Here is a 25,389-nt window from a genome sequence, read left to right as displayed (position 1 = left end):
GCTCACTGCCTAAACAAGGGCGAAATTGCTGGGTAAATGTCTTAGACAGCTTTAGATGCCAGTAATGGTTAGCTGTAGTAGTCGAAATGTTCCTATAACAGTAAATGCGAAAGCATGTAAGTATTTAATAAGCTAATGCTGGTTTGTTGTCTGACCTTGAACGTCATACTGGTAAGAGAAGAAGCAGAAAGAGACTTAGGAAAAATAAAAGTTAAACGGAAGCGCAATTTTTGAGTTTCAAAAAGCAGTATTTTTGGTATTGGAGTTTTTCAAAGTAAAGTTTTTGCTTATTGCAGAAGAGAAAGGACGCTCAACTGTATAGCTGAACAAAATACTTGCAAATTGAAGAAGTTAATTTCCAAATGTATATGTGTAGCAATATAACAAAGAAATTAGGCAAAGAAATAAAAAAAGTTACAGTGAATCATAGACCTACTACCACCTAGCCTTAGGTTTCCACCTTACATTAGGGTATATTGAAACGAATTTTAACCTTTTTTTTAATTAATTAAGGTTAATCACAGAAACTCAAGTTTATTGATCAATTTGATGTTTGAAATAGACTCCTCAGGCAAACACAAAGTTTGGTTTAGCTTATACAATTTTTTTCTTGAGATCAGCCTGAACACCTCTTTTTTCAGGTTTTGATTACTATTCATAAGATCAAACTTCAGGTTATGAACGTTTTTCTTTTAAATCGCCTTAAACACCATTTATTCAATATTTAAGAAAATTAGCCTTTCGGATCTCTTCATAAACTCTGAGTTTAGTTCAAAAAATTTTTTGTTCAGATCACCTTAAACACAATATTTTTTTAATGTAATGAAATTTTTTTTTTTCGGATAGCCTAAGCATCACTTTTTTATAACTAAATAGTATAACTCCGAGCTTAGCTTACGAAAATGTTTCTCTCGGTTCGTCTTAAACACTGCATTTTTTCAGTTTTACTAAAAAGTTATAAACATCGAGTTTAGGTTATGAAAAATTTGCTTTCGATCACTTCAAATTTCACTTTTTTAAGCTTGTCAGCTACTCATAAACTCCGTGTTTAACTTATGGAATTTTTCTTCACATTGGCTAAGAGATTATGATTTTTAGTGTTTATAGTGACACCCTACGTTTTCGATTTGAGCAGATGATTGAGTGATCTGCTCTGGCTATTTTAATATTTTTATAAACTAAACTCATTATATCTCGAACACTCAACTCAAAATAACATTTTCTATTGTAAAACTTTTAATTAAAATAATATAAATTAAATTTATACGAATTTTCATCCAAAGTATGACCGCCCTAATGTAAGTGAAGACATTTAAATATATGTATTTGTGTAATGATATGCTTTGTATAACTTTCTGTGTTTTTTTTTCGACAATCTCCATCAGTCATCTTTCAGCTGCCTTGTAATTAAAAACTTTTGCGCATTTCTATTTATTTTCGTGCTTTGCTTTTTTCAAGTTCTACTTTTGCAATTTAGATGAAGGGTGTTATTTATGGAAGCATACAAATTTTACTTCAATTAAAAAGTTAAAATATTTTGGTTTTAGTAGCTAAAAAATGTTGTATGCATTTAACAGAAATCTGTTTCAACGAATTGTCAGTTGTTGCTGGTATTATTAACATAGACCCATTATTAACATAGTCTCCCACAAAAAATAGTCTTAAGAAACAAAATTCTTCACATAGGTTATCTATAGGTTATCCCTATACCTTCGCCTTACATAAGAGCAAACAACATACTTTATTTCAAGCGCGCCTGGAAAGCATCTGTAATATTTTATCCACAGCAAATACAATTTTGCAACCCTCCTACAAATTTCTATACTTCTAAATAAACACCTTATACATTTCTAAGTCAACTTATATTCTTAGCTTACCCAAATTCGTCTACTTCATTACGAGTACGCCTTCCTTTATGCGCGAGTGTAGCTCGAATGGGAAATATAAAGCCATTCCTAAAACTCATTTCATTAGCGTTATTTGCCGAAAACAAAGCAAAGTCACTTTTTCGTGACAAATTTTTCCTGCTTCTGATTCTACACACTTTTAATGAGTGTTAAGAGACTGATATAAAATGTTTCCAAGCAGCGTGCTTAGGCTTTAATGCGAAAAGCGGCATTTCAGCAGAAAAGTTTTTTATTAAGAATGTGCTTTAAAGCTAAAAATCGAGATTAAAGTGTTGCCAAAGAGCGGTATTAAAGCATAACGTGAAAATATTGAACTTTTTACACTTCCCAAAAATTTACTATTTATTTATTTATATAACGGTTCATTGAAGTAGAGGTCCTCTGTTCAATAGCATGTTTTTAACAGATCACGCGTGAGTCAAGTCAAGCTGTCTTGTTATTTTTGTTCAACATTGCTTGGCATTTCGTCATGGAAAGACTTACGTCTTAACAAAGTTAAAAAATCGTCATCCATCTTGAGACCCAGCATTCATTATTGGATAATATTCGATCAAAAAGACCACGTCCAGATCACAGTGAAGAAAGTACAGAAGCCTTAGCTGAGAGTATACACAAAGATCGTGGAGAGTCGATTCGGCACAATTCCAAACAGACCACGTCCAGATCACAGTGAAGAAAGTAGCCTTAGCTGAGAGTATACCCAAAGATTGTGGAGAATCGATTCGGCACATCGTTTGAAGTAACTAGGACTCGCGTATGGAAGGACTTAGCCCATTTTACGTCGAGATCTTAAATTGAATGCGTACAAAATAGAGCTTGTACAAGAACTGAAGCCGCTCAACCTTCCCAAGCGACATCGCTTCGCGCTATGGGCTCTTGAAAAGTTCCAAGAAGAACCGACGTTTTCGAGCAAAATTTTGTTAAGTGATTAGGGTAATTTCTAGCTCAATGGGTATGTAAAGAATGTACACTTTGGTGAGCAGATAATTTCACATTTTGGGCCGGCCGGTAAAGTCTAAAGTCTATGCGGACAATGCCGCTTCGATTTAAGCCTTGGAACAAAAGATCTCGCATATCTTTCGCCAATTACCAGTCGAAATTCTCCAACGAATCTTTGAAAAATGGACTCAACTGGTGGATCATCTGAGACCTAGCGGCAGCCAGCATTTGAAAGAGATAATCTTCAAAAAATAAATGCCAAAGAATGTTTACAAACATTCCCCATTAAATTTGAAGTTTCTGTGTTTTTTCTTAAAAAAAAAGTATGGAACCTCAAAATCTATCATATGAAAGATATTTATATGCAAGCTAAGACTCCAAAAACTAGATCAAATAATCCACCAAAACCAAAGAAAATTAAACCTGAAAGAAAAATACTTTCGACCAAAGAAGCCAATTTTCTCCAACAAGATAAAACCCCAGGGAACCATAACAATATTTTGGACATCATAAAACTATTGTATACAAATTAGACTTCTTTTTCATTGCCAACACTGTCAATTATTTTAATTTTCTGCTCTATTTTCTTTATCAACTTGGGTTAAGATATTTCCCGTGTTAAGCCACTTAATTTCTGGCAACCAAAATTTTCCGCGAAACCGAGGTACAACCACAAAAACATACAATTCTGAAACTTCAAACGAATTTAAATTGCTTTTCTTGCCATTTTCGTTGGCGAATGCGATTACAACAACTGATAGCAGCAACAACCAAAAACAATATGGCAACTACTGTGACAACCAAGCGACAAGAGCACGCGTGTCTCGTGCCACCTACCGTTACCCACTTAGCATCTGCCATATTTTGTAGAGATGTATGTATGTAGGCGTGTTTGACAGTGTATTTGTATGTAAATATGAATATTTTTGTGTGTGTGTGTAAAGCGGATGAACTCAAATCCTTTTGCGCAGTCATGGCGACAATATCAATTTTTCGCTTATTTGCACTGCACAATTCTATTTTAGTAATGCATATAGCTAGTTGGTGTATATACGTGTGCATTATATGTATACATTTGTGTATGCACATAAAAGCGTATATATATATATGTATAATTATATATGTGCAAATCCTTGCATATTTGACATTCTGGCATCATTGCTCGCTGCCACGCCCCACCAACACGTGCAGCCTTAACAATATGGCTGCCATGAAAAGCTTTTAGCTCGAAATTGTTTGCAATTTATACCGAATATTCTCTATCCACTTTTGCTTACGGGAATTTTCATTACGCGGATTTTAAATAAAATTTTCCAATTTTCAAATATGGAACATAGACGCGTGTGGCAACCATAAGCGGGTTAAAACACAAGCATGCTCTCACATATGCACACACATATTGTATAAATGAGTCTACTATCTAAATTCTGTTAAATGTAATCCGCCTTGAGCGTAACCCATTGCGACTATCTGATTGCCTGCCTTCCGGCCGGTAACAAAGCAAACCTCCACGGGCCATATTTCCACTCAACAGGCATTAGTGAGCATTTAGTGGCAACGCTGCGCAAATATTTCCATCAATACGCACTCCCCTGGCACTACTCAAACTACAATATATATTTCGGTTATTCAAATATCTTCCCTAAACCATTTTTACAAGGGTCTGAGTCGTCCTTTAAAATGGCTTTTCTGTCTATGAAAAAATTTCGCTCTCCTTAAGGTCTACATGTGAGATGCATAAGCGAGATATGCTCGCATTTGTTTGTTTATATTGTAAATTGTTGGCACCCTTCTGCACTTGACTCGAAGTAAATTTGAAGTTATGCGCCATTTTTGTCATACTCAAAGTACCAATAAAGCGGGCTAAGTAATGCAGCAAAAGCCTCTGGCAACAACTTAGCTGATGGTGTTAGGTGGCGGAAGTGTTGTATATCTAGACGCTCAGTGTCACTTATCAGCTCACTTAGGAAAGCCTACGCGTTTGCGCGAGATTTTAAAGTATTTTTGGTAATGTTCCTTAGGGTTTTCCTTATTATGATGTAATATTAAAAATGGCGATAAGAATTTTTAGCAGTATGAAGTATTTTTTCTAAATAAACGTTTTATAATGCGAAGAACCTTTAAGGTTTTGTATGTGAGTAGTGCTAAAACTGAAATTTGATTGATGAATTCTCTGTCTCTTCCTTCACTCTTTTATTGAAAATACTGAGACAAAATTGTTGTTGGATCGGCAAGAAATATAACTAAAGTATTTTAGAAGACCGCAACCGAGGAGACAGGTTTTGGGTGAAAATTCGGATCTGTACCGGTTATACGGACCCGATTGTTATAGAGAGAGATCGGTTTTTTTTAGTAAAAGCCGGCTTTGGAATAAAATTTTCTGTAGCAAAATATATATGTATTAAATATAGTAAATATTAAACAACTCCTTAAAAGAAGCTTTTTGGTATTTATAAGGTACTAATATTTTGTGTATAAACCAATAAAGAAGAAAAGGAGTATTTTGTGTATCAAAATATATTCCATCAATATATATCGAACACGGCAATCGGTCAACCTTGCCAGGTTTTCCGCCTCAAGAAAACTTTGGAAGATAATTTTGATTTAGAAAGATAATTTTGATTTTTGTGGAACAGTTATACACTACAGGACAATTTCCTCAATTTATTGTCTATTATACACATAACTGTCTAAGATAATTATAAGGTGTCACTAATTATTTCAAATCTATTCATATTTATCATATTGGGGATAATGCCAACATTTTTATCAGGCCATCATAAGTTTTGTTGTATTTGTAACAGTATAAAATTTTATTCATATTAATACGAATCTGTTTCGAACATAACTGTAGTGGTAGAAAGTTAGCTCTCATAGATATAAAATATCGGTGGTTGATTTATTGAACCTAATAGAATAGAAGAAAGCCAATAGATACTTTAAGGAAGTGCAAGATTATCCTTCAGGGAAAGAAAAAAAACTATGCTTCCATGAATTGAAAACCAAAAAAGAATAATTCAGAATAAATGAAAATATGTTAGAAAATATTTTTATAGAATAGGTTATCAGACCTCTAGTAAATTGAGTTTTATGCCCTGAGCACGTCATACTACGTTTGCCACGAAAGAAGTACTTATAAACTATATATTACATAGATCTAAGCAAAGTTATCTCTATCTCGCATATGGATTATGTAATGCCAGTCGGTCATCACCATGGTAGCGTCAAATAAAGACGGCCGTGGTCGAATTGAGGATTGACGATCAGGAAATTTTTGCTTTGTGCTTGGCGAGATTGGCAGGGAATAGACTACTGGCCATTAAAAGTGAGACCGTCTGAAGGAATTAATCGCCCAGAAGAAGCCAACTTTGGCCAATAGAATATAAAACTTCTTCTATCAGGAACACGCCACATATAGTATATAGAGTGACTCGTCAGTAACTCCGGGAGCTTTGTTGTTAGATTCTTATGCATTCACTTTATAGTCTGGTCGTGGCATTCAGTTTTTGCCACCTCTTTCGAACTATCGCACTATGAAGGTGCCATTATGAATTAGTTTCCAAAATCCAACAAGTTAGCGAACAAAACATTTTATATTTCACCTAATTTAAATTATTGTTAAAGTTGATCCATTTTTATCAAACACACTAGTCTATGAGTAGTACAAAGTCTTTAAGGACGGTCAAGAGATCGTTGAAGACATGTCTCGTTCTGTACGACCTTCGACCTCTTCAGCTGATAAATTATTTATAATCAAAAATGAAGGACATAATGCTTGAAAATCGTCAGACAAGTGTTGGAGAGACGGCAGCAGAGCTCGACATCTAATCAGTTCGAATGTTTTAAATGGATATTTTTGGTAAGAAACGCGTTTTCGACGACAGGCCTTCCGGAGCGTGGTGCATCTTCGACCACCTCTACACCAGAACGAAACGTTGAAACCATCGTTGTGCGGTGGAAATGGAAACTGTATCGGGTCCATAAACTGCACAAATTTTATTGGCGGCTTGAGATGCATTTTTGCCTTTATCGTAGTAGTACCGTAATATATGCCGTATTTTCTCTTTATTTTGCTCCATGTTTGCGACGCTATAACTCACGAACGACTTAAAAGAAGACAATCAATCAAACACGTGTTAGCGCGTGAAATGAGCTTTCCAAAAAGGCATAGCTTGACCCGATGCGACGAATGAAACCAGAACTACGCGCTTTTAGCGCCAACTAGCGCAAATACCGCAAGACTTTTTTGACAACCGAATATTATAGAGAAATGCATGTATAATGCATTTGATTGAGTTGACTGCAAATACACACAATCTAAATTTCTTATATTTTCTTATGACTGCCATAATTTGAAATCTTTAAGCAACTTTCTAAACAAATGTTTACTCAGTACTCTTATAAAATAATTTATTATCAACTTAGACAACAAGCTGCACTGCAATTAATAAATTATTGCCAAAACAACAATAACATACGTGCCTTTCAGATCTTTTCCATTAATTCTGCATTCCCAAATGATTTCCTACCGCTTGAACTGCTATTTAATTTATAATTATAATATATATATACTCTTGTGCTGCCTGTCAGTTAAGGCAACTTTTTAATCACTTAAAATACCAACACTTTATTATATACAAACATAAACCAGCAGAGTTGTAATATTTGCATGTATTTGTAAACTTTTAATGACAACATTTGTACAATTTCAAATCGCAATTTGAAATCATTGTCACGACCCTGAACAGTATTTACAGCACAACAATCTCACAACAACACAGAAACGTGATTAATCTACAATTTAGCGAACAATGCGCACGGTAAATGTAAACAGCCTTATGCAAAATGTCGAAGTGAAAATTATTTAATTATGTCAGAATATTTATAAACGCAAAAAGTGTAAATTTTCTTTGGAAACAATAAGCAGCATAATTTTTGTAATTAATAATTTCTGAAAATAAACTATAAGAACCGTGCAGTGCATTTTTAGCTAGCTTGTGGTATTTTTATTAATAAATTTTCAGTGGAATTTATATTTTTATTGCATTATTTAGAATATTTTGTGCACTATTATGAACACTTTATTTTATTTTGCAATATTTTGATGAAGCGTTGGAATTTATTTTCAACTAAGTGGCTGAAAAACATAGATATGCATTTGTGTGTTTGTGTGTGAGTGTGTGTGAAAATGCATGTATGAAGTATGCGATTAATTCCATTAACATGTTGTTTTGATATGTGTTAATAAAACACAAAACATTTCTTTTTGCCTGTGCGCCTGAAAAGTATAAGCACCGGCATTTTTAAATGCCTGGTTACTCATACGCCGTGGTGGTAGTTTCATTTCAACTATAAATTAATTAATTTAGGTGAATACAAACTACAAGTATTTTTTATATATTGTTGTTTTTACATGTCGCGTGTTGTTAAGTAGAAACCACACAGAAATGGAGTTTCGAATGAGAGACACGGTCGAATGACAGTGCGTATGAGTAACATAAATGAATATATTCTGGCACATTGCAAAAAGGCACGCATTTAATTTAAAATTATTATGGAATTATGACAGCAGCAGCTGCGTATAAATATTTATTAATAAAACAATAGCTTAAATGTGTGTCTATTAATATTAGGGTGGTCCTTAAATGTAAGAAGAATTAAATTAATTTCAGTGAAGAGTATTGTTAATAAAATAAAAACAAATGGTGAAGTTTGTAATTTTTATAACGAAAACAGAGTTGCCACCTGCACATTAAATAGAGTATAATATACATAATTAAAAAAAAAAAATTAACTGTATAAAAATAGATGTATCTGGCAGAATTTAAAGTAAACACATATAAATAGAGTTGTCAATTAAGTTAGGTGTAGAGTTGCCACCTGTTTCAAATAATATATCCAGAAAATATTTTTAAAATTATGCTAATGGCAAGGCAGTTTGGTATCTAGGATTGAAAGATATTTAGAAATAGAGTTGCCACCTATCGAAAGTAACAGAATTAGACGAATTTAAAAGTATACGAAAAGTAAGTAATTTATAAATGCATATTTAAATATAAAAAAATTAAGTGAATTAAAAATATTTGATATAGAGTTGCCACCTCTTTCAAATAGTAGAACCAACCAAAAAAATTAATAAAATTGCGCTAATGTGATGCAGTTTGGAATTGAAGAAAAAATCTATATTCAAGTAGTAGTTGCCATCTATCGAAAATGGGTGAGTTAAAAGTATTTGGATAGTCTTTACCAAAAGATATACTGAAGAGTTGCCATTAACGCGAAATACATAAACATTTAAAATAAAAAAATTTCAAAAAAAATTCCGTTTTCATTGAAAAAAACTTTAGCTGATCTCATTCAGTTCAGTTGTTCGACAAGATTGAACTTTCTGACTTACTCACATCATTACAAACAATACAATCTACATATTGTGCTGCTGATCATTCAGAGGAAGCGCGCACTATTTACATTACAATGTTTATTTTCATTTGGCTTTTCATTTCCGTTTTTGTGCGATACAAAAGCCAAAAGTAGCAAAGTCTATTTAATTAATGCCAAGGCAATGTCACTGCCGACTGTTTGTTTTCATTTGTAAGCATATGCAGCCACTTGCATGTATACATACATATGTTTATAAGCAAACATCAATAAGTGTCTAAGCATAGCTGGCTGAGGAAAACATCAAATATAAGCACAGAAAACTACACAAGAAAATAATAATAATGACAAAGCCATACAACATTTGGGGCTCTTGAGAACTTCGCACAACTTACTTTTATCTAAAAGAGGCATGAATAAATAAAACGTAAAAGTTATACAAAACAAATGTAGAAGCGCATGAAAGTAGTCTACGAATATAGTAAATGTTTCCTAATAAGTAATTGTATTTACAATATATCAAAAACATTACAGGGAAAGGTCTGGACAACAAGGTCCCTAGCCAATGGCTGCCTTTGGTACATGCCCCACTACTTTCTATTCTTCACAAAGTATTCAAATACTTGTACTAATGGATTTCTCTAGTTCTCTAGAGCAAAACTTTGAAACTCTGAATTCTTAAAAGTTATATAATGTTATAGTTGATGTAGTAGTTTTTTTTTTTTAATTTCCAAAGTTCGCTATTGCCCATCAAAAACAAATTATTCCTAACTCTTTTAGAAACTCACCAATTTAACTCACGAAACTCTACCGAATTCACTACGCTTTACTCACCACTCATACATTTAGAATTTACATGAACAATTTGAAACCCACCAACAGAACATCCACTGAATTCACCAATCTTAACTCACCACACATCACTATACAATTTACAAGAACAATTTGAAACCACCAACAGAACCTCTAGCGAATTCACCACACTTAACTCACCACTAACATATTTACAATATACAAAAATAATTTGAAAGCCACCTAAAGAATCTCTACTGAATTCACCACTCTTAACTTGCCACTTATACACCTCCAATTTACAAAAACAATTTGAAGCCACCAACAGAACCTCTACTAAATTCACCACTCTTAACTCACCCCTTATACATTTCCAATTTTCAAGAATAATTTGAAACCACCAACAGAACCTCTAACGAATTCACCACACTTAACTCACCACTCACAAATTTACAATATAAAAAAAAATTTGAAACCCACCATCATAACCACTACATAATTCACCACACTTAACTCATCAATCATACATTTACAATTAACAAGAACAATTTGAAACCCACCAACAGAATCTCTACTGAATTCACCACTCTTAACTCACCACTTATACATTGCTTTTCAGATGAACTCAGTTCGTAGAGAAATGAAGATGATTACTTGCGACGTTTTACATAAAGAACCAGAGTACTCAAGTAATACTTATTTTATAGTTCATTTTGTTAATCATTCATAACTAATTCCATACATGGGGTGTTGAAACAAAATGCAAGGTAAACATTTCAAGCACCTGTGCTTGAGTCAAAGTACACATTACACGTTTCAAATACACCAAAGCTCCAAAAATATTCTTAAAGGCTGTACCCGAATGCCCGGAAAATTATTTACTTAACAAGCGTATATTTCTTTATAGCAAAAGTTTGGAAAAAATAATTACTTACACGTTCTCATGTTTAGCATAAAAATACACAAATATTCACAATATTTTGATTGAACTCATTGGATAAGGCACTTATTAAAAGTTGCAGCAATTTGAAAATTCCAGACAGCAGCCAGCGATTACTCACTCACTCACCGGCGCGCTGTGCTCACAACGCCAAAGTAAATAGAGCACAAATACCCGAAAATCGCATTAAAACTCATTGATTTATGGGCGCATAGAAATAACAAAAATTTGACGGCGTAATAGACTAAATGGCCAGAACATTCATCAAAATTTACGACTTCAACGAATTTGATTTTTTGACTGCCCACAGCCTACAAGCGACGGGGGGCAGAGTGCGGCATGTGGCAACACTGCATTGCTTTTACGGCCGCTTCCTTCTTCACCCAAAATCGCTTTGTAAGCAAGCAAGTATATAGGTATGTGTGTTTGCAATAAAGTTCAAGTGCATAACGGCATTTTGTATTTACACACGCCGTGTGGCAACCTTGCCATTCAAGAATGTATGTAGGTACCCAGTGCCCAGTTTGTAATTTTGCAATAAAAATATATAAACTTTTGTTTCGTTTTATTCTTCGCATGCAGCTTCAAAGTGGCGCTGCGTTAATGGATTTTTGCTGCAGAATTGCAAAATATTTATTTCGCGTTTGTTTGAATAATGCGCGTTTTTCATTGACAGCAGCGCGTCGGCCCCCCAGCTTTTGGTCAATATTTTTATGTATTTCTTTATTGTTACTGTTTTGTTTGTGTGCTTCAAAGCAACTCGTGTATTTCAGCGAAATGTTTTGTATAATTATCAGCGTGAATGGCAACAAACTGACTTTGAAATGAACTCACTTCCCAGTGGCATAAACGAAATGGTTGTTAAAAATTTTATTATGAACTTAATTACAAGCAGTTGTTTATATGAGCTCGAGTAAATTACATCCCTAAGGGAAGAGTTACATAGTTAAATGGAAAATTCGGGGCTTTGAAATCGCAAAAATATAATATTTGATATTCAGTTCATATAATATTCAGTGATATTCGGTTAGATCAAATAATTACTTCATTGATGCCCTGACACATTGAAGTGAAAGATGCAGCTTGCTCTGCTCAACCATTGAATCATTGAAAAGGTCGATGAAATTATGAAAAAGATTGGTCAGGACCGTCACATAGGTAGCTATGACACCGCTAAGGAACTTAACATGCATCGTCAAACCATTTAAAAAAGTGTGGTTCGAAGCTTGATGTTTTGATACCAAATGAATTGTCTGTGAAAAATTTAATGGACCGAATTAACATCCGCAATTCTTTGCTAAAACGAAACGAAATCGAACTATTTCTGAAGCGAATGGTAACAGTAGACGAAAAGTAGATCAAATACGAAAATAATGTGCGAAAAAGATCATGGTCCAAGCGTGGTGAAGCTCAACAAATTTGCACAAAGCCAGGATTGACGCCTCGAAAGGTTACGCTGAGTGTTTGGTGGGATTGGAAAGGAATCATTCACAATGAACTGCTCCAGCCTGGTAGAAAGATTGATTCTACAATTTACTGTCAACAATTGAGGAGATTGAAGCAAGCAATCAAAAAAAAGAAAAAACGGCCAGAACTGATCAACAGAAAGGGCTTCGTCTCCCATCAGATTAAAGCTAGATCACACTCATCTTTGATGACTCGGCATAAACTGTGAGAGCTTGGCTGGAAAGTTTTGATGATGATATAGCCCTGACCTTGCACCATCAATGTTTTGGAAAAAAGCAAAAAGTATTCGGCTAAAATTTTACATATTTGGTTCATTAAAGTCCTTTGCAAATATAAAAAAATATAAGTTGAAGTTTGATTGGAAATACGGAAAGATTTTTTAACAAATTTTCAGAAGAATTTCCCAAAACCTTTATAATTCCCAATATTTCGCATTATTTTCATTAGTATTCTTTTTAAAGATAACAACTCTATTTTCAAATATGTCAAATGAAAACAATTAAAACTGGGAGATGGCAGCTCTTCAGTATATCCCTGGATAAAAGACTTCTCGAATTGCTCTATAATCAGCATATTTCGCCCGATTCCGGCCCAATACAGTATATCTCTAACTAAAAGACTTTAATTTTCGAAATGCCCTATACTTTTTTGCCCTGCGGCCGCCACTATTAACCTTTCGGGATGTCTTTGCACTACCTCACTCAGCTACCTTAAGCTTTTACAAGGCTTTAACTACTGTCTTCGGGCGCACATTACTGAAAGCCCTCTCGATGGAGAGAAAAGTGTCTACAAAAATTTCCTTATGCATAAGGGCTTCCTTCAGTCATACAAAATTTTCAACAGAAACGCGAATATGCTAATGGACCTGAAATTCTTCACGAATCTCCCTTTTCTCAAATTGTTTTTGTATCTGTAACACTCTTAACACGGCAGTCGGTAATACGTTACCGGAACGGACCCGGATTTTTTTCCTGCCAAGGACTGTCAACTAGGCAGAATTCTGTCGTTACAACAACAACAACAACAACACGTATCTGTAACTAGCATACAATTATCTTGTTATAAGTATATACATATATTGCCAAGTGATTTCAAGTTTCTAAATAACCTTTATAGAGCATGTAAAAATAAAGTGCCAAATATGAGGCCTTCAAAGCTAAACTTAAAAATTCTTTCTTAAGTCAATAACTAAGAACACTAGCAAAAGCGAAAAATTCATTATCAAACAATCTAATTGTGAATAATACCAGTTTAATCAAGTCGAACAAGGCATCACATCCCCACCTTCGGAAGCCACAAAAGTTGCTTTGCAAAGCCAGCACTTTCAACAACATTCCGACACGCTAACACCTTATCACCCCTTATCCCTCGTATTTCATCTCTTTCATTTGCTCTCAATGCCACCACTGATGGCGGCATTAATTTTCCATCTTTATTTCAATCATTTACGACTATCGAACGGAGAAACACAATTTTCAGGCGCATTAACATAAAGCATAATTGCGAACAATTAGCATTTCAAAGAGAATATCCTATCGATTTTCGAACTCAATTGCGCCTGCACATCCACATACATACTTATGCATTATACAAGTATATGCTAGGCACCACAATCCAGCACAAAAGTAGCTATGCTCAGGCAGTGCGGCTTCTCTCGATCTCGCCATTGTTGCGTGAGTGCAATGGTACTCGTCCTGTTTTGTGCTGCACTTTGAATTCCTCTATTCAATATACTAGTTGTAGTGGGAGTAGTTTGGAATTACCAATTTAATTCGACGGTGCCTGTATTCTCTCTTGGCTTTCCGCCTGCTTCTCTCATACTCACAGTGAGCATTATAACGAGCAATTACTTGCCTATGTACTTGAGCATTGCCTTATTATATACGTATGAATAGGAATTTCAAATCTTACACACACAAAGACATGTAAGTGCATGAAGGATAAATGCTGCAATGTCCAGAGAAAGATATGACAAAACCCAGAATCTAGATAATGCTCGTGCGGTCAATGGCGCAGCCAGCTGTGAATATTTTGAGATTTGCATCCATTTTACTTTATACGAGTATTCTATGGCATATATGCATGTCTGTATGCATATGCTTTCAGCTTAAGCGATGCAGTTATTTTTTAATTAAAAAACAAATAAATCTGATTATCTCGCAATCTATTAACGTTGCTTGAAAGAGCCAGAAAAAGTGCCCTCAACCTGCTTTTTCAGTGAAACTCATGTATACATGAGCTGGGATGCCGTTGACCGCCTGCTTACTAGCGCTAGGCTTTAGGATTTCGAGTGAGCTTAGCAGGCGATGGTTAATAACTAGTTTGTGTGCGACATGCGAAACTCTTTTGGCCTAATACAGTACGCAAGAGATCCACCGAACTACTTGCTTTCAGTAAAGTTCACCTTACCGCAATATTAGGAGTTCTTACTTGACTTTGTCCAATAGGCGTGCGTTCGGTAATGATGGAAATTTTGTCGAACCCTGTCAAAGTTGTATGGTGAAAGGCGAGTTGGAAACAGCTACACATTTTGTGCGCCATTGTGCAACTATTACAAGACTGAGGACATCTCGGCAGTCATATCCTCGACAAAGCTTATGGAATAATCGGAATTCATATCCGCCTACATAACAAATTTGCCGCAGGCTTAAAGCATTTTGCCGATTTTTGAGAGTCCTTTCGATGAAAAATTAGGGGTATTTAGTATCACAAGCCGGCGTTCTTAGCTGTCAATCGAATTTTGGATCAATCTTTTCATCTTTACTAACCTTTGAGTCTTTGTGATATCCTAATAGATGGTTCAGGATACTAAATATCAAAAACAAATGAATGTTAAAATATCAACAACCTATCGTGTTTTATCTACGGTTTATTTTATATAGTATACATTACCTTCACGAAGAATTCTACGGAAAAGATCTTAAGCTGAAGTACTTGACAAATCTTCAAAAAATTCCCCACTCTCTGAAAAACCCCAATTCTAGCCGTTCATAAATTATTTCCACTAGAGCTATAGACTATGATTGAACTATACTTTCTTTGTGCGATCACGTAGACTTAGAGCTGTAGAACTGACCTAATACTACTAAAATCGTATAGAATCTTCTTCGAAGGATACAAATTCGTGGTCCTTAACGCTACTGAAAGTAAGTAAGAAAGTAAAGGCGAAATCGAAAGACTAGTATTTTAATAAAAAGGTTCCCTCAGAGAACTAAGGATTGAACAAACTTTGAAATTTAAAGACGACGTAGTATCTACAAATGATCTGAAGTGTTGAACTAGCAGTCTCTGGCCGAAGGTGGAATAGATTACAGAAAAGCTGTGTTTTTTTGATATATAAGAAATGACGTATTCATCACTAAGTGAATTATTTGGAAATAATGAGTGTATTAAGAGCCAAAGTTTTTTGAAGACAATGCTGGCGTTAAACCTGACTCCAGGCAGTCATGTCTAACAGTAACGATTAAAAAACTCATGGTCAGAAAATAAAGCATAACAATGCCTTATTGTCTTGAAAAACTTATTACTCAATACGAAGTGATCGTTGGCTTTCTGAAATATCTTCTCAATCGAATCAAAAAATCCTAATGATCGAACATTCCATTCCATAAAGTCTCGATCATTTCGCATTACTAAAACTTACAAGACAATTAGGCATCGAGACAATAAGACATTCGAGAGTGAATAATTCCGACAGATAATGAAAGTACTTTCATGCTTTATTAGGACGCACTCCATTAAACCATTGCAAGCATTAAAACTCTGTTTTGTATAGCTTTTACTATGTTGCCAGCTGTAGGAAAAAATGTAAACCTTCCAGACGTTAGTTTAGTTGAGGGCTTAAGAACCGAACATGAGCTTCAAATAACTCGTAAAGTAAAATATTGGTTTGATACAACAATATTTGTTTTAGACTTAGCTTTGAACTTAGAATGCAATCATATTGATCTGGTCTGGTCCATTTAAACTACGCGCTCAAGCCAAATCGAGAAAGTTGTTCCCTTTGTTAAATGTTCGTTTGTATTTCGCAGCTTTTTACGACGTGAAATTGAAAAACAAGTTGGTTACAAATTTTGGGTTTCCAATGGCTACTAAATTGCTCAACATTTTTTGAAAATTTTTCGGAGCATACGAACACAATTTTTTGAATATCACAAATCATTCAGTGAAGTCATCAGAAACCTACCCCATTCGAATCGTCCATCTAACTGAGTTAGTACAGATAACATCGGAAAAGCTAAAGAAACAAGGCTTGAAAATCAGCGTTTGGGCATCAAACAGACAACAGAGAATCTCAACATCTATTATGGATCGACAAAACACATTTTAGTTAATGTTTTGGATAATACTTTCATTATTAATCTTGTTAAAACTTTGGTTAAAATTTTGATTAAAACTTTGGTTAATATTTTTGGTTAATATTCTGGTTAATGTTTTGGGTATGAAACGGGACTATGCTAGACTGGTACCAAAAGACCTGGATCTTTTGCAAAACTGACGTCGAGTAGAATTCACAAAAGAGATGTTTGACTACGTAGCCAAGGACCCTATATTCAACAGACTTGTTATTACTACGATACGGATGTTTATGAAGATGACATCGAAACTCACCAACAATCTAGCGAATGGCGCTCCTAAAAGGACACAAAATCGAAAAAGCCTAATTCATAAAAGGCACTGAAGTCTATCCCAATCAAGATTTACAGCAACTGTGTGGAAAATTCGACTAAGCATTGGCAAGCTTGTATCGGCTCAGGAGCCTACTTTGAAAACGAAATAAATTTGAATATTCAACACGGGATAATTTTGTTTTTTTTTTTTGGCAGTCTGTAGTAAATTCGCTGGTATAATAAGTAATCTTGTGGATTTTAGAAAGACATTCAAAAGGAGGTGGATGTTTGTAATCTGATTATTCATGACATTTTCCATTGGCTTAAATCATTATTAATATTCTAAGAATATAAATTACCGCTATTGATGCAAAAACAGATACTAAAAAATATTTTTGAAGACTTAAAAGTTTTCACATATTTTTACAAAGTCTTTATGTAAACATGGCAAAAACTACTTTAGTTCATAAATATTCATAATAAAATATTTGTGTACTCACATTTTCGCTCAATCAACGCGCAGCCACCAGTTTTTTGGTACACAGTTCGTTACCGTCGCTCGTCAAGCCCGTCGTACCGCCAATGTTGCCACTCTAGCTAAGCGACGTACAAATATTTTGAATGCTGTAATGAGCAGAAAAGCACACACACCGACACAAGTCAGCAATTATAGGCAAACAAGTGAAATTAGTTAAGCGCATTTACTCATTTACTCATTTTCAAAATTACTGTTAATATTTGTGCAAGGCAGATGAAAATTTCTATATATGAAATTATATATTAGATGTTTGCATAAATTTGTGTGCCTATGCATACAAAAGTGTTGGCTTTCATTCATATATTAGTTATTGCCGTGCCTGTATGTACGTGTTTGAAAAGGCAAACAAACTAAAAACTGGCAACAATTTCGTTAAAAGGGGTCGAGTACTTGGCAAGTGTATTACCCTAACCAACACGCACACATACGTAACAGTTATGTACACACTTGTAGCGGAGATATGCTTACGCAGCCATAGAAATTGAAAAGCGAAAATGTGTTGGAAAAATTTCATTAGCTAACAGTAGTAAACATCGACTCAATGCCAACGCTATGCAGGTGCAAGGATATTCTAAACACACATACACACGCACGAGCTGACGCACACATAAATTGCACTGGCATAAATTTCCGCTGCAGCAAGCGAGGTGCATGCCAGCCACCTGCTGTTACTAAAGTGAAAGGTGAAGTAGAGGTGGAGGAGCAAGCTGTAACTACACTGCTGCCAAGCAAAAAGGCAACCGTGCGAAAATAATGTTGGCTCCTGCTGAGAAGGATTAAAACGCACGTGTATATTTTTATGTATATTCCTGGTACCCTACAATATAAACAACAACAAAAAATGTCTGAAATGTGCTCATTCCTCCATTAGAATGCTATTAGCACGCGCATAAATTGTTGCTGTTGCTGTTGCTGTTGCCGTTTTTATTCCACAGAATTCTTTTAAATCCTTTTCGCCTCTGCCACGCCACACCGGTGTTAAGTTCTCAACACTTTTACGTCTCATTCAATCACAGAGCAAATCTCATGAAAAATGCAAATGACACCTGCTGCTCGCTTGATTGCGTCCGCCCCCACGCGCTTTCAACTCACCAATCCGTTCGGTTGGGTTGAGTTTGGTCCCCATGGGTTAGCTGCATAGCTGTTTTAGCAAGTTTTATGTATATATGAGTGTGTTTATATGTAAATTAGGAACACCCATTCGCCCGTATATCTCCCACGGTCCCTCTAAATGCCGATTTACCCAGTGTTTATGCACAATTTATTGGATTACTGATGTGTTCGGTGACAACCGGAAAGGAATACTTAAGTGGCGTAAGTCAAGCTGGCCATCAGGACTTGAAATTAGTAAATGTGTTTACTTTTAAATTTTTGCTTTTCACATTTAAAATAGGGGTGAGAGGTGGTACCTTCAAGTGACTAAACAAAATGCATTAAAGGTCTCCGCTGAAATAAGTTTAAGGTATAAAAAGTGTTACGAGTAAAGTAATTTAAATGAATTTGAATTTGAACCCGGTTGATGTCCTCATAAAAGTAAAGGCTAGCATCAAGAAGTTCGATCGACGGGACAAGGTAGATTCGGCCTCCATGATGAAACATCCCCAAATAGGCTTAGGCTGATACACTTCAATATGTTTACCTGTCGAACTAGATTCCTGTATAGTATAGTAGTATAAGATAGAAAATTTATCAAGCTACCTGGCTCTCTCCGGATCGAAATGCCACCAACTAGATCGATCATGTTGTGATAGACAGAAGATGCGTCTCCAGTGTTTTAGACGTGCGTATGCCTCGAGAAGCTAGCATTGACTCGAAACACTATATTATTGCAGTCAAGATACGCCCCCGCCTCTGTGCATCAAAAACCCACGTCAACAAACACAAGAAAAGTGCGACCTCGAGAATCACAGCAGACAGCCGAACGATTTTCTGCTCGACTCTCTGAGAGCACTCATCAGCAACTCGGTATAAGGGAACTGTGTGACGGCATTTCAAGCTCTTTAAGTACAGCTGCAAACGAAACCATTGGTTTTCGGAAAATTCAAAAGAACAGCAGATACGATGAGGAGTGCCGTGTCGCAGCGGAGAAAACAGGCTGCCTACCTCGCAACGTTACGATCGATCACTACAAGTGCGGGATGGGATAGATACCGAGAGTTGAAGAGGGAAGCGAGACGCATTTGCAGACAGAAAAAGAAGGAGGCCGAAATGCATGAGTACAAAAGGTTTGATAAGCTGGCCGACAGGGGTAATGTTCGAAAATTCTACGAAAAGATGCGGCGGCTAACTGAAGGTTTCAAGACCGGAGCATACTCTTGTAGAACCCCCAAAGGTGATCTAGTCACTGATGCCCAGAGCATACTTAAATTATGGAGGGAACACTTCTCCAGCCTGCTGAATGGCAGTGAAAGTACAACGCCAGGAGAAGGCGATCCCGATGCCCCAATCGATGAGACGATGGAGCATTCATTCCATTGTCCAACCATGAAGAAGTTCGAATAGCAATTACCCGCATGAAGAATAACAAAGCGGCGGGGACCGATGGACTGCCGATAGAGCTATTCAAACACGGCGGCGAAAAACTGATAAAGAACATACATCAGCTTCTTTGTAGAAATTGGTCGGACAAAAGCCTGCCCAACGATTGGAATTTAAATGTGGTCAGCCCAATCCACAATTTGCGCCAACTACCGTGGGATAAACCTCCTCAATATCGCCTGTAAGGTTTTATCGAATATCAATGTGGGATTAGACCTGGAAAATTTTTAATCGAAAATTTACAAACTTCCTCTTCGTCGATTTTAAAACCGCCTTTGACAGCTTGAAAAGGAGCTGTCCTTATGCCGCTTTGTCTGAACTTGGTATCTCTGCAAAACTAATACAGCTGTGCAAGCTGACGTTGAGCAACGCCAAAAGATCCGTCAGGACCTCTCCTAGCCGTTTGATATCAAGCAAGGTTTCAGGCGACTCCATATCGTGCGACTTCTTCAATCTGCTCTTTGAGAAAATAATTCGAGCTGCAGAACTTAATCGAGCAAGTACAATCTTCTACAAGAATGCAGAATTTAGTTTGGACAATCTGAGGCCAAGATGTTGAAGATATCCTATCAAATAAAAAACTTTTCCATACAAGGACTTGATTCGGATTTGTCTATATGCTATCGTGCCGATCTTAATAATATATTGGCAATTTGTAGATCTGCCTTGGGCAATAATACATGCAAAATTTCGTGAAGATTTGAATCAGTCACTTTTTATGGCAGCTATATGCTGTAGTGGTCCAAAAACGGCGGTTAAGACAAATGAAAAGTTTCTTGTAGAAAAAAGGACGAGTGAACAATGCTAGTAGCTTTTTCGGAAACTTTACTTTATCAAGGTTTTTTGATTGTGTGATCGATAAATAATGGTAAAGATATTCATCGAGAGATGAGTTGTCTTTAGATAGCAGAAGAGCAGCTTTACCCAAAGTATAAAATCCTAAATCGTATATAACTTGGTTTCTCGTTTAGAGTAGATAGAGAGTAGATATGTAGATATTTTAAAACCAAGAAATTTTTATAAACAGAACTCACAGCGAAAGATCGACAAACAATTTGTTGAAGTCATATTTTTCATGTCAAAAATACTAAAAATAAATTTTAAAATGCCACATTTCACTCAAATAAACCCCACAGATTTGGCTCGATTCCGCAAACACGTTCCAACAATTGCTATTTATACCCAAGTTAAATCCAGCAAATACCAATTCAGCGAGCACAACCTCTGCTCCGACTGATGGACCCGTGTCAGTCCGCTGCGCTTCATTTATTTTTATTATCATTATTACCTTATTTACCTTTAATTTTATTTTATTTTCTTTTTGAGCAAATTGTCAGACAAATCGAGCAGACGGTTCGTATCAGACAGGTGGCACGTAAACAAGTTGTTTTATATACCGAGCAATACATGAACATACAAACGAACTTTTTTTACGCAATTAAATTTGAAACCTTTGATTTTATTTATTTTCATAAAAAAATTGTATTTTGCAATGTGGCCAACGCGCTGTCAAATGCATATGCTATTTAACGTGTCAAAGAGGAGCATGTGGGCGAAATAAGCAGGAGTAATAAAAATATGAAATAAATGAAAATAAATGTATGTATTTATATATGGTATGTATGTATATTTGAATTTAATATACCTATATAATTGTATGTGGAGAAGAGAGTATTGTATGATATTGACATAGTTCAGCGAATAAAAAGACAGCGGCTGCGCTGGCTAGGTCATGTCGTGCGTATGGACGAAAGCACTCCAGCTTTGAAAGTATTCGAGGCAGTACCCGCCGGGGGAGCAGAGGAAGGCTTCCACACCGTTGGAAAGGCTAGGTGAAAAAGGACCTGGCTTCGCTTGGAACCTCCATTTGAAGCCAAGCAGCGAAAAGGAAGAACAACTGGCGCGCTGTTGTAAACTCGGCTATAACTGCGTAAGCGATGTCTACGCCAATAAAGAAGAATTATAATTGTATGCAACATAACTACTTAAGTTTAATAACTAATTTTAATCATATTTTAAAACTGCTGAATATTATATCAAACCCACTGATGCTGAGTTAACAAATGTCAACAAGCTGTTAATGTCAACTTCTGATATACAAGTAAACAGAACTTAAGAAAAATCAGAAAAAATGGTTTTTTTGGCAAAATCAATTTATTTTATTCAAAATACTCTTCTTCTGCTTCAATACAGCTCTTTGTACGGTCCAAAATCATGTCGAATGAGCCGCCACTATGCCGGTGAAAGCCTTTTGATTGGCCTCTACGTCTGCATAACGCTTTCCTTTCATGGGCAAACACAGTTTTCCGAATACGGGATGTGGTTAATAATGAAAATGTGATTTTTGGTCAAATAATCGATCACAAGCGTCGATCGATGAGACAGCGCATTATCGTGCAATAAACGCCAACTTTCATCTTCGCAATATTCGGGCCGAACACGTCGAATATGTCGCAATGTAGAATACCGCATTAACGTTTTGGCCAGGTGGAATAAATTCTTTGTGGACAATACCCTTGGAATCATAGAAACAAATCAGCATTGTCTTCACTTTTGACTTTTCCATACGCGATTTTTTGGGTTTCGGCACGTCCGGTGCCTTCCATTCAGCACTCTGGCATTTCGTCATCAGTCACAATATTGTAAAGGAAGTTTTTGCCTTCTTTGACCTCTTTAATGATGTCCTTCGAATGTTGGATTTAAGTCAATTTGTGCGGAACAAACCGTGCACACACCTTTCGTAAGCCCAAATGTTCGGTCAAAATTCGATAAACAGATGTTTTGGAGATGTGCAATTCCATTTCCATGAATTTCAATGATGATTTCGGCTGATTTTTGATGAATTCACGCACAGTTTCGATGGAATTTCCGGTGATCATGGATTTTGATTGGCCCACATGTTGATCGTCATTTATGTCCTCACGACCACTTTGAAAACGTTGAAACCACTCCTGCACTCTGCTCCGGGTAGGCAATTATGATGTTATGTGTAAAACGACTGCATACAAAAAATTTACATATTTTTATCTCCTACAACGTTGCCAAATCAATTTTTTATGAGACACATAACGGACGGAAATCGAGAAAAACCGTTTTTCACACATAAAAATTAAAAAACGCCCCTCTTCTTTCTTTTGCCAACTTTAAATTGCCAGTAAATTATTTTTCCCCGAATATCTGTTATTTTATCTTTCGTTTTCGATTCAGGTTTCTATACTTCTTTGTTTTCAAAAATTATGTACCCTGGTCTAGGATCTCGTGTAGCTCAGAAAATATTTAATTTCTTCCTCAAAAATTTACTTCGTATTCATAAACTTGGATGTGTGAATGTAGCCTTAAAATTTTGATAATAGTTTAGTAGTTTTTTTTATTCCCAAAAATCACATTTTTACGCCGTCAGACCAAGTGTGACCTTAATAAGTACACATACATACATATACAAATCTTCCGATATACCCAGAGTCCCTGAAAGCAAAGCGAAAACGCCAAAAATAAATTATTTTCCTCTTGTTGACTGTAAAACACATTATATTATTTGCAAATGTTGTTGAACAAAAAGCTGTGTCTTTTAGGTTTTATTGTGACTTCAAAGCCATCAAATAATTTCTAGAATATAAAATTAAATATAACAAAATTAATATTAAATGCGAATATTCGCACACTCATTCAAACAAGAGATGCATATATGGAGACAAACATATACAAGTACATATGCATATAAACATTTGTATGACGAGTAAACACAGATGTTGCTTACTTCAGCTGTGACATGAGTTGTTCGAGTGAAATGCGTTGAACAGCGGCAAGTGAGAGGGGCAATGCTGCAGCGTAAAACTTTTATGAATGCACATCTGGCCGAAATTACTAGAGATAATTTCCCAAACAAAACTAAATAAAACTCTAATTTAAAAACAACAAGTGATTTCATCCAGCTAAAGTAATTTCAATTTTATATAATAGAATTTTGAAAATTTAATCAAATTTGTAATGAATATGACACAGAGGAATTGAAAATGGTACTAAAGAAAGCTGAAATATATACACAAATATTACAAAAGTATATATGTACATTTCGAAAACCGTTCTTAGAAAAAAAGTTCTCATAAAAGGAAACTGGCAAAGGTCATCTCACCTTAAGTCTATTTGAAGATATTAGAATTCATATTTTAATTATTAAGAGTATATATTGAAGTCGATAAAATAAATTTTTTATGAAAAACATATTTTTTTTTGGAAAAAAAAAATTGTTTTTTTCTGAACTATGCATCTGCAATATTTGTTAATAAGTCACCCTCACCAGTCACTCTTCCAGAACAAGCCAGATATTCAACTTTAAAACACACAATACCAACTTAAAATACTGTAAATTAATAATCTATAAGTAGAGCGTAAATTTGTCATATAACAGCTCGTAATAAATAAAGGAATGGCAAATAAAATGGCGTGTCATTATTCATCATAGTAGTGGCAGCTGTGACATGGCTTGGCGAACAACTTTGCATCTGAGAGACAAAATATTTTATTAATGATTAATTCGCTCGACTTGATATATAGCTGGTGATACCTTTTTGTCGCTGTATGTCTGATGCGCTTAACGGTTATTATATAATTTTTAAACTGTCAAATATTACAAGCTGGAAAAAAGGCGGAAATCTTTTGAGGGACTTAAAACAAAATATTCGTTAACAATTTCAAGTATTAAGTTTAAAGTTACCATTGTGTTTATTAGGATATTTGTAACTTTTTATGGTATGCAGTGGCTCTATGTAACATTTCAGGGGTTATATCCACTTGCAAATTTCAAAAAATTGATTTTTTAAGAATATATATCGAATGCATATATATTTGAGAATCTTCTCCGAAAATTTGAAGTTGATCCCACAAAAGTTTTGGAGATATTAGCAAAGTCGTAGGATTTCTTTAACTTCTTGCAATCGGCTCATACAACTTTAAACACGTTTTTCTCGAAGGACTGTTTTCAGAGTAGCTGAAGAAATTATCTCTGAAACAGCGGAACTAATCGACTTGCAATTTTCAGACCAAATATGTTAGATATATTTTCAAGTAATGATCGAAGGAATAATATTTGGTAGTCGAAAAAGTCTTTAAGTATTTTGTCAATAGATGTCATTGCAGTCGTATAGCTCCAGTGCTATCAATCACATGGCGTCATACCATATAGTGTTGGAAAGGTGCGATTTGAAAATCAAATTCGGTGAAGTTCAAAAATGAATGAAAAGAATGAAGAAATTCGCAATATTTTGAATTTTTTGCATAAAA

General features: G+C 35.3%; 1 protein-coding gene across 1 annotated transcript in view; it reads right to left on the bottom strand.

Moving 5' to 3' along the window:
* LOC120770299 (potassium voltage-gated channel subfamily H member 8) overlaps positions 1-25,389 on the bottom strand; it is a 177,601-nt gene that overhangs the window by 130,596 nt on the left and 21,616 nt on the right. Inside the window, exon 2 of the mRNA XM_040097665.1 lies at positions 17,534-17,657. The gene's annotated coding sequence lies outside the window, so the exon portion shown is untranslated. The remainder of the gene's footprint in view (positions 1-17,533; positions 17,658-25,389) is intronic.

This window comes from Bactrocera tryoni, chromosome 3 (genome assembly GCF_016617805.1).
Source record: "Bactrocera tryoni isolate S06 chromosome 3, CSIRO_BtryS06_freeze2, whole genome shotgun sequence".
Lineage (NCBI taxonomy): Eukaryota > Metazoa > Arthropoda > Insecta > Diptera > Tephritidae > Bactrocera > Bactrocera tryoni.
This window is presented reverse-complemented; position numbering and strand designations above follow the sequence as displayed.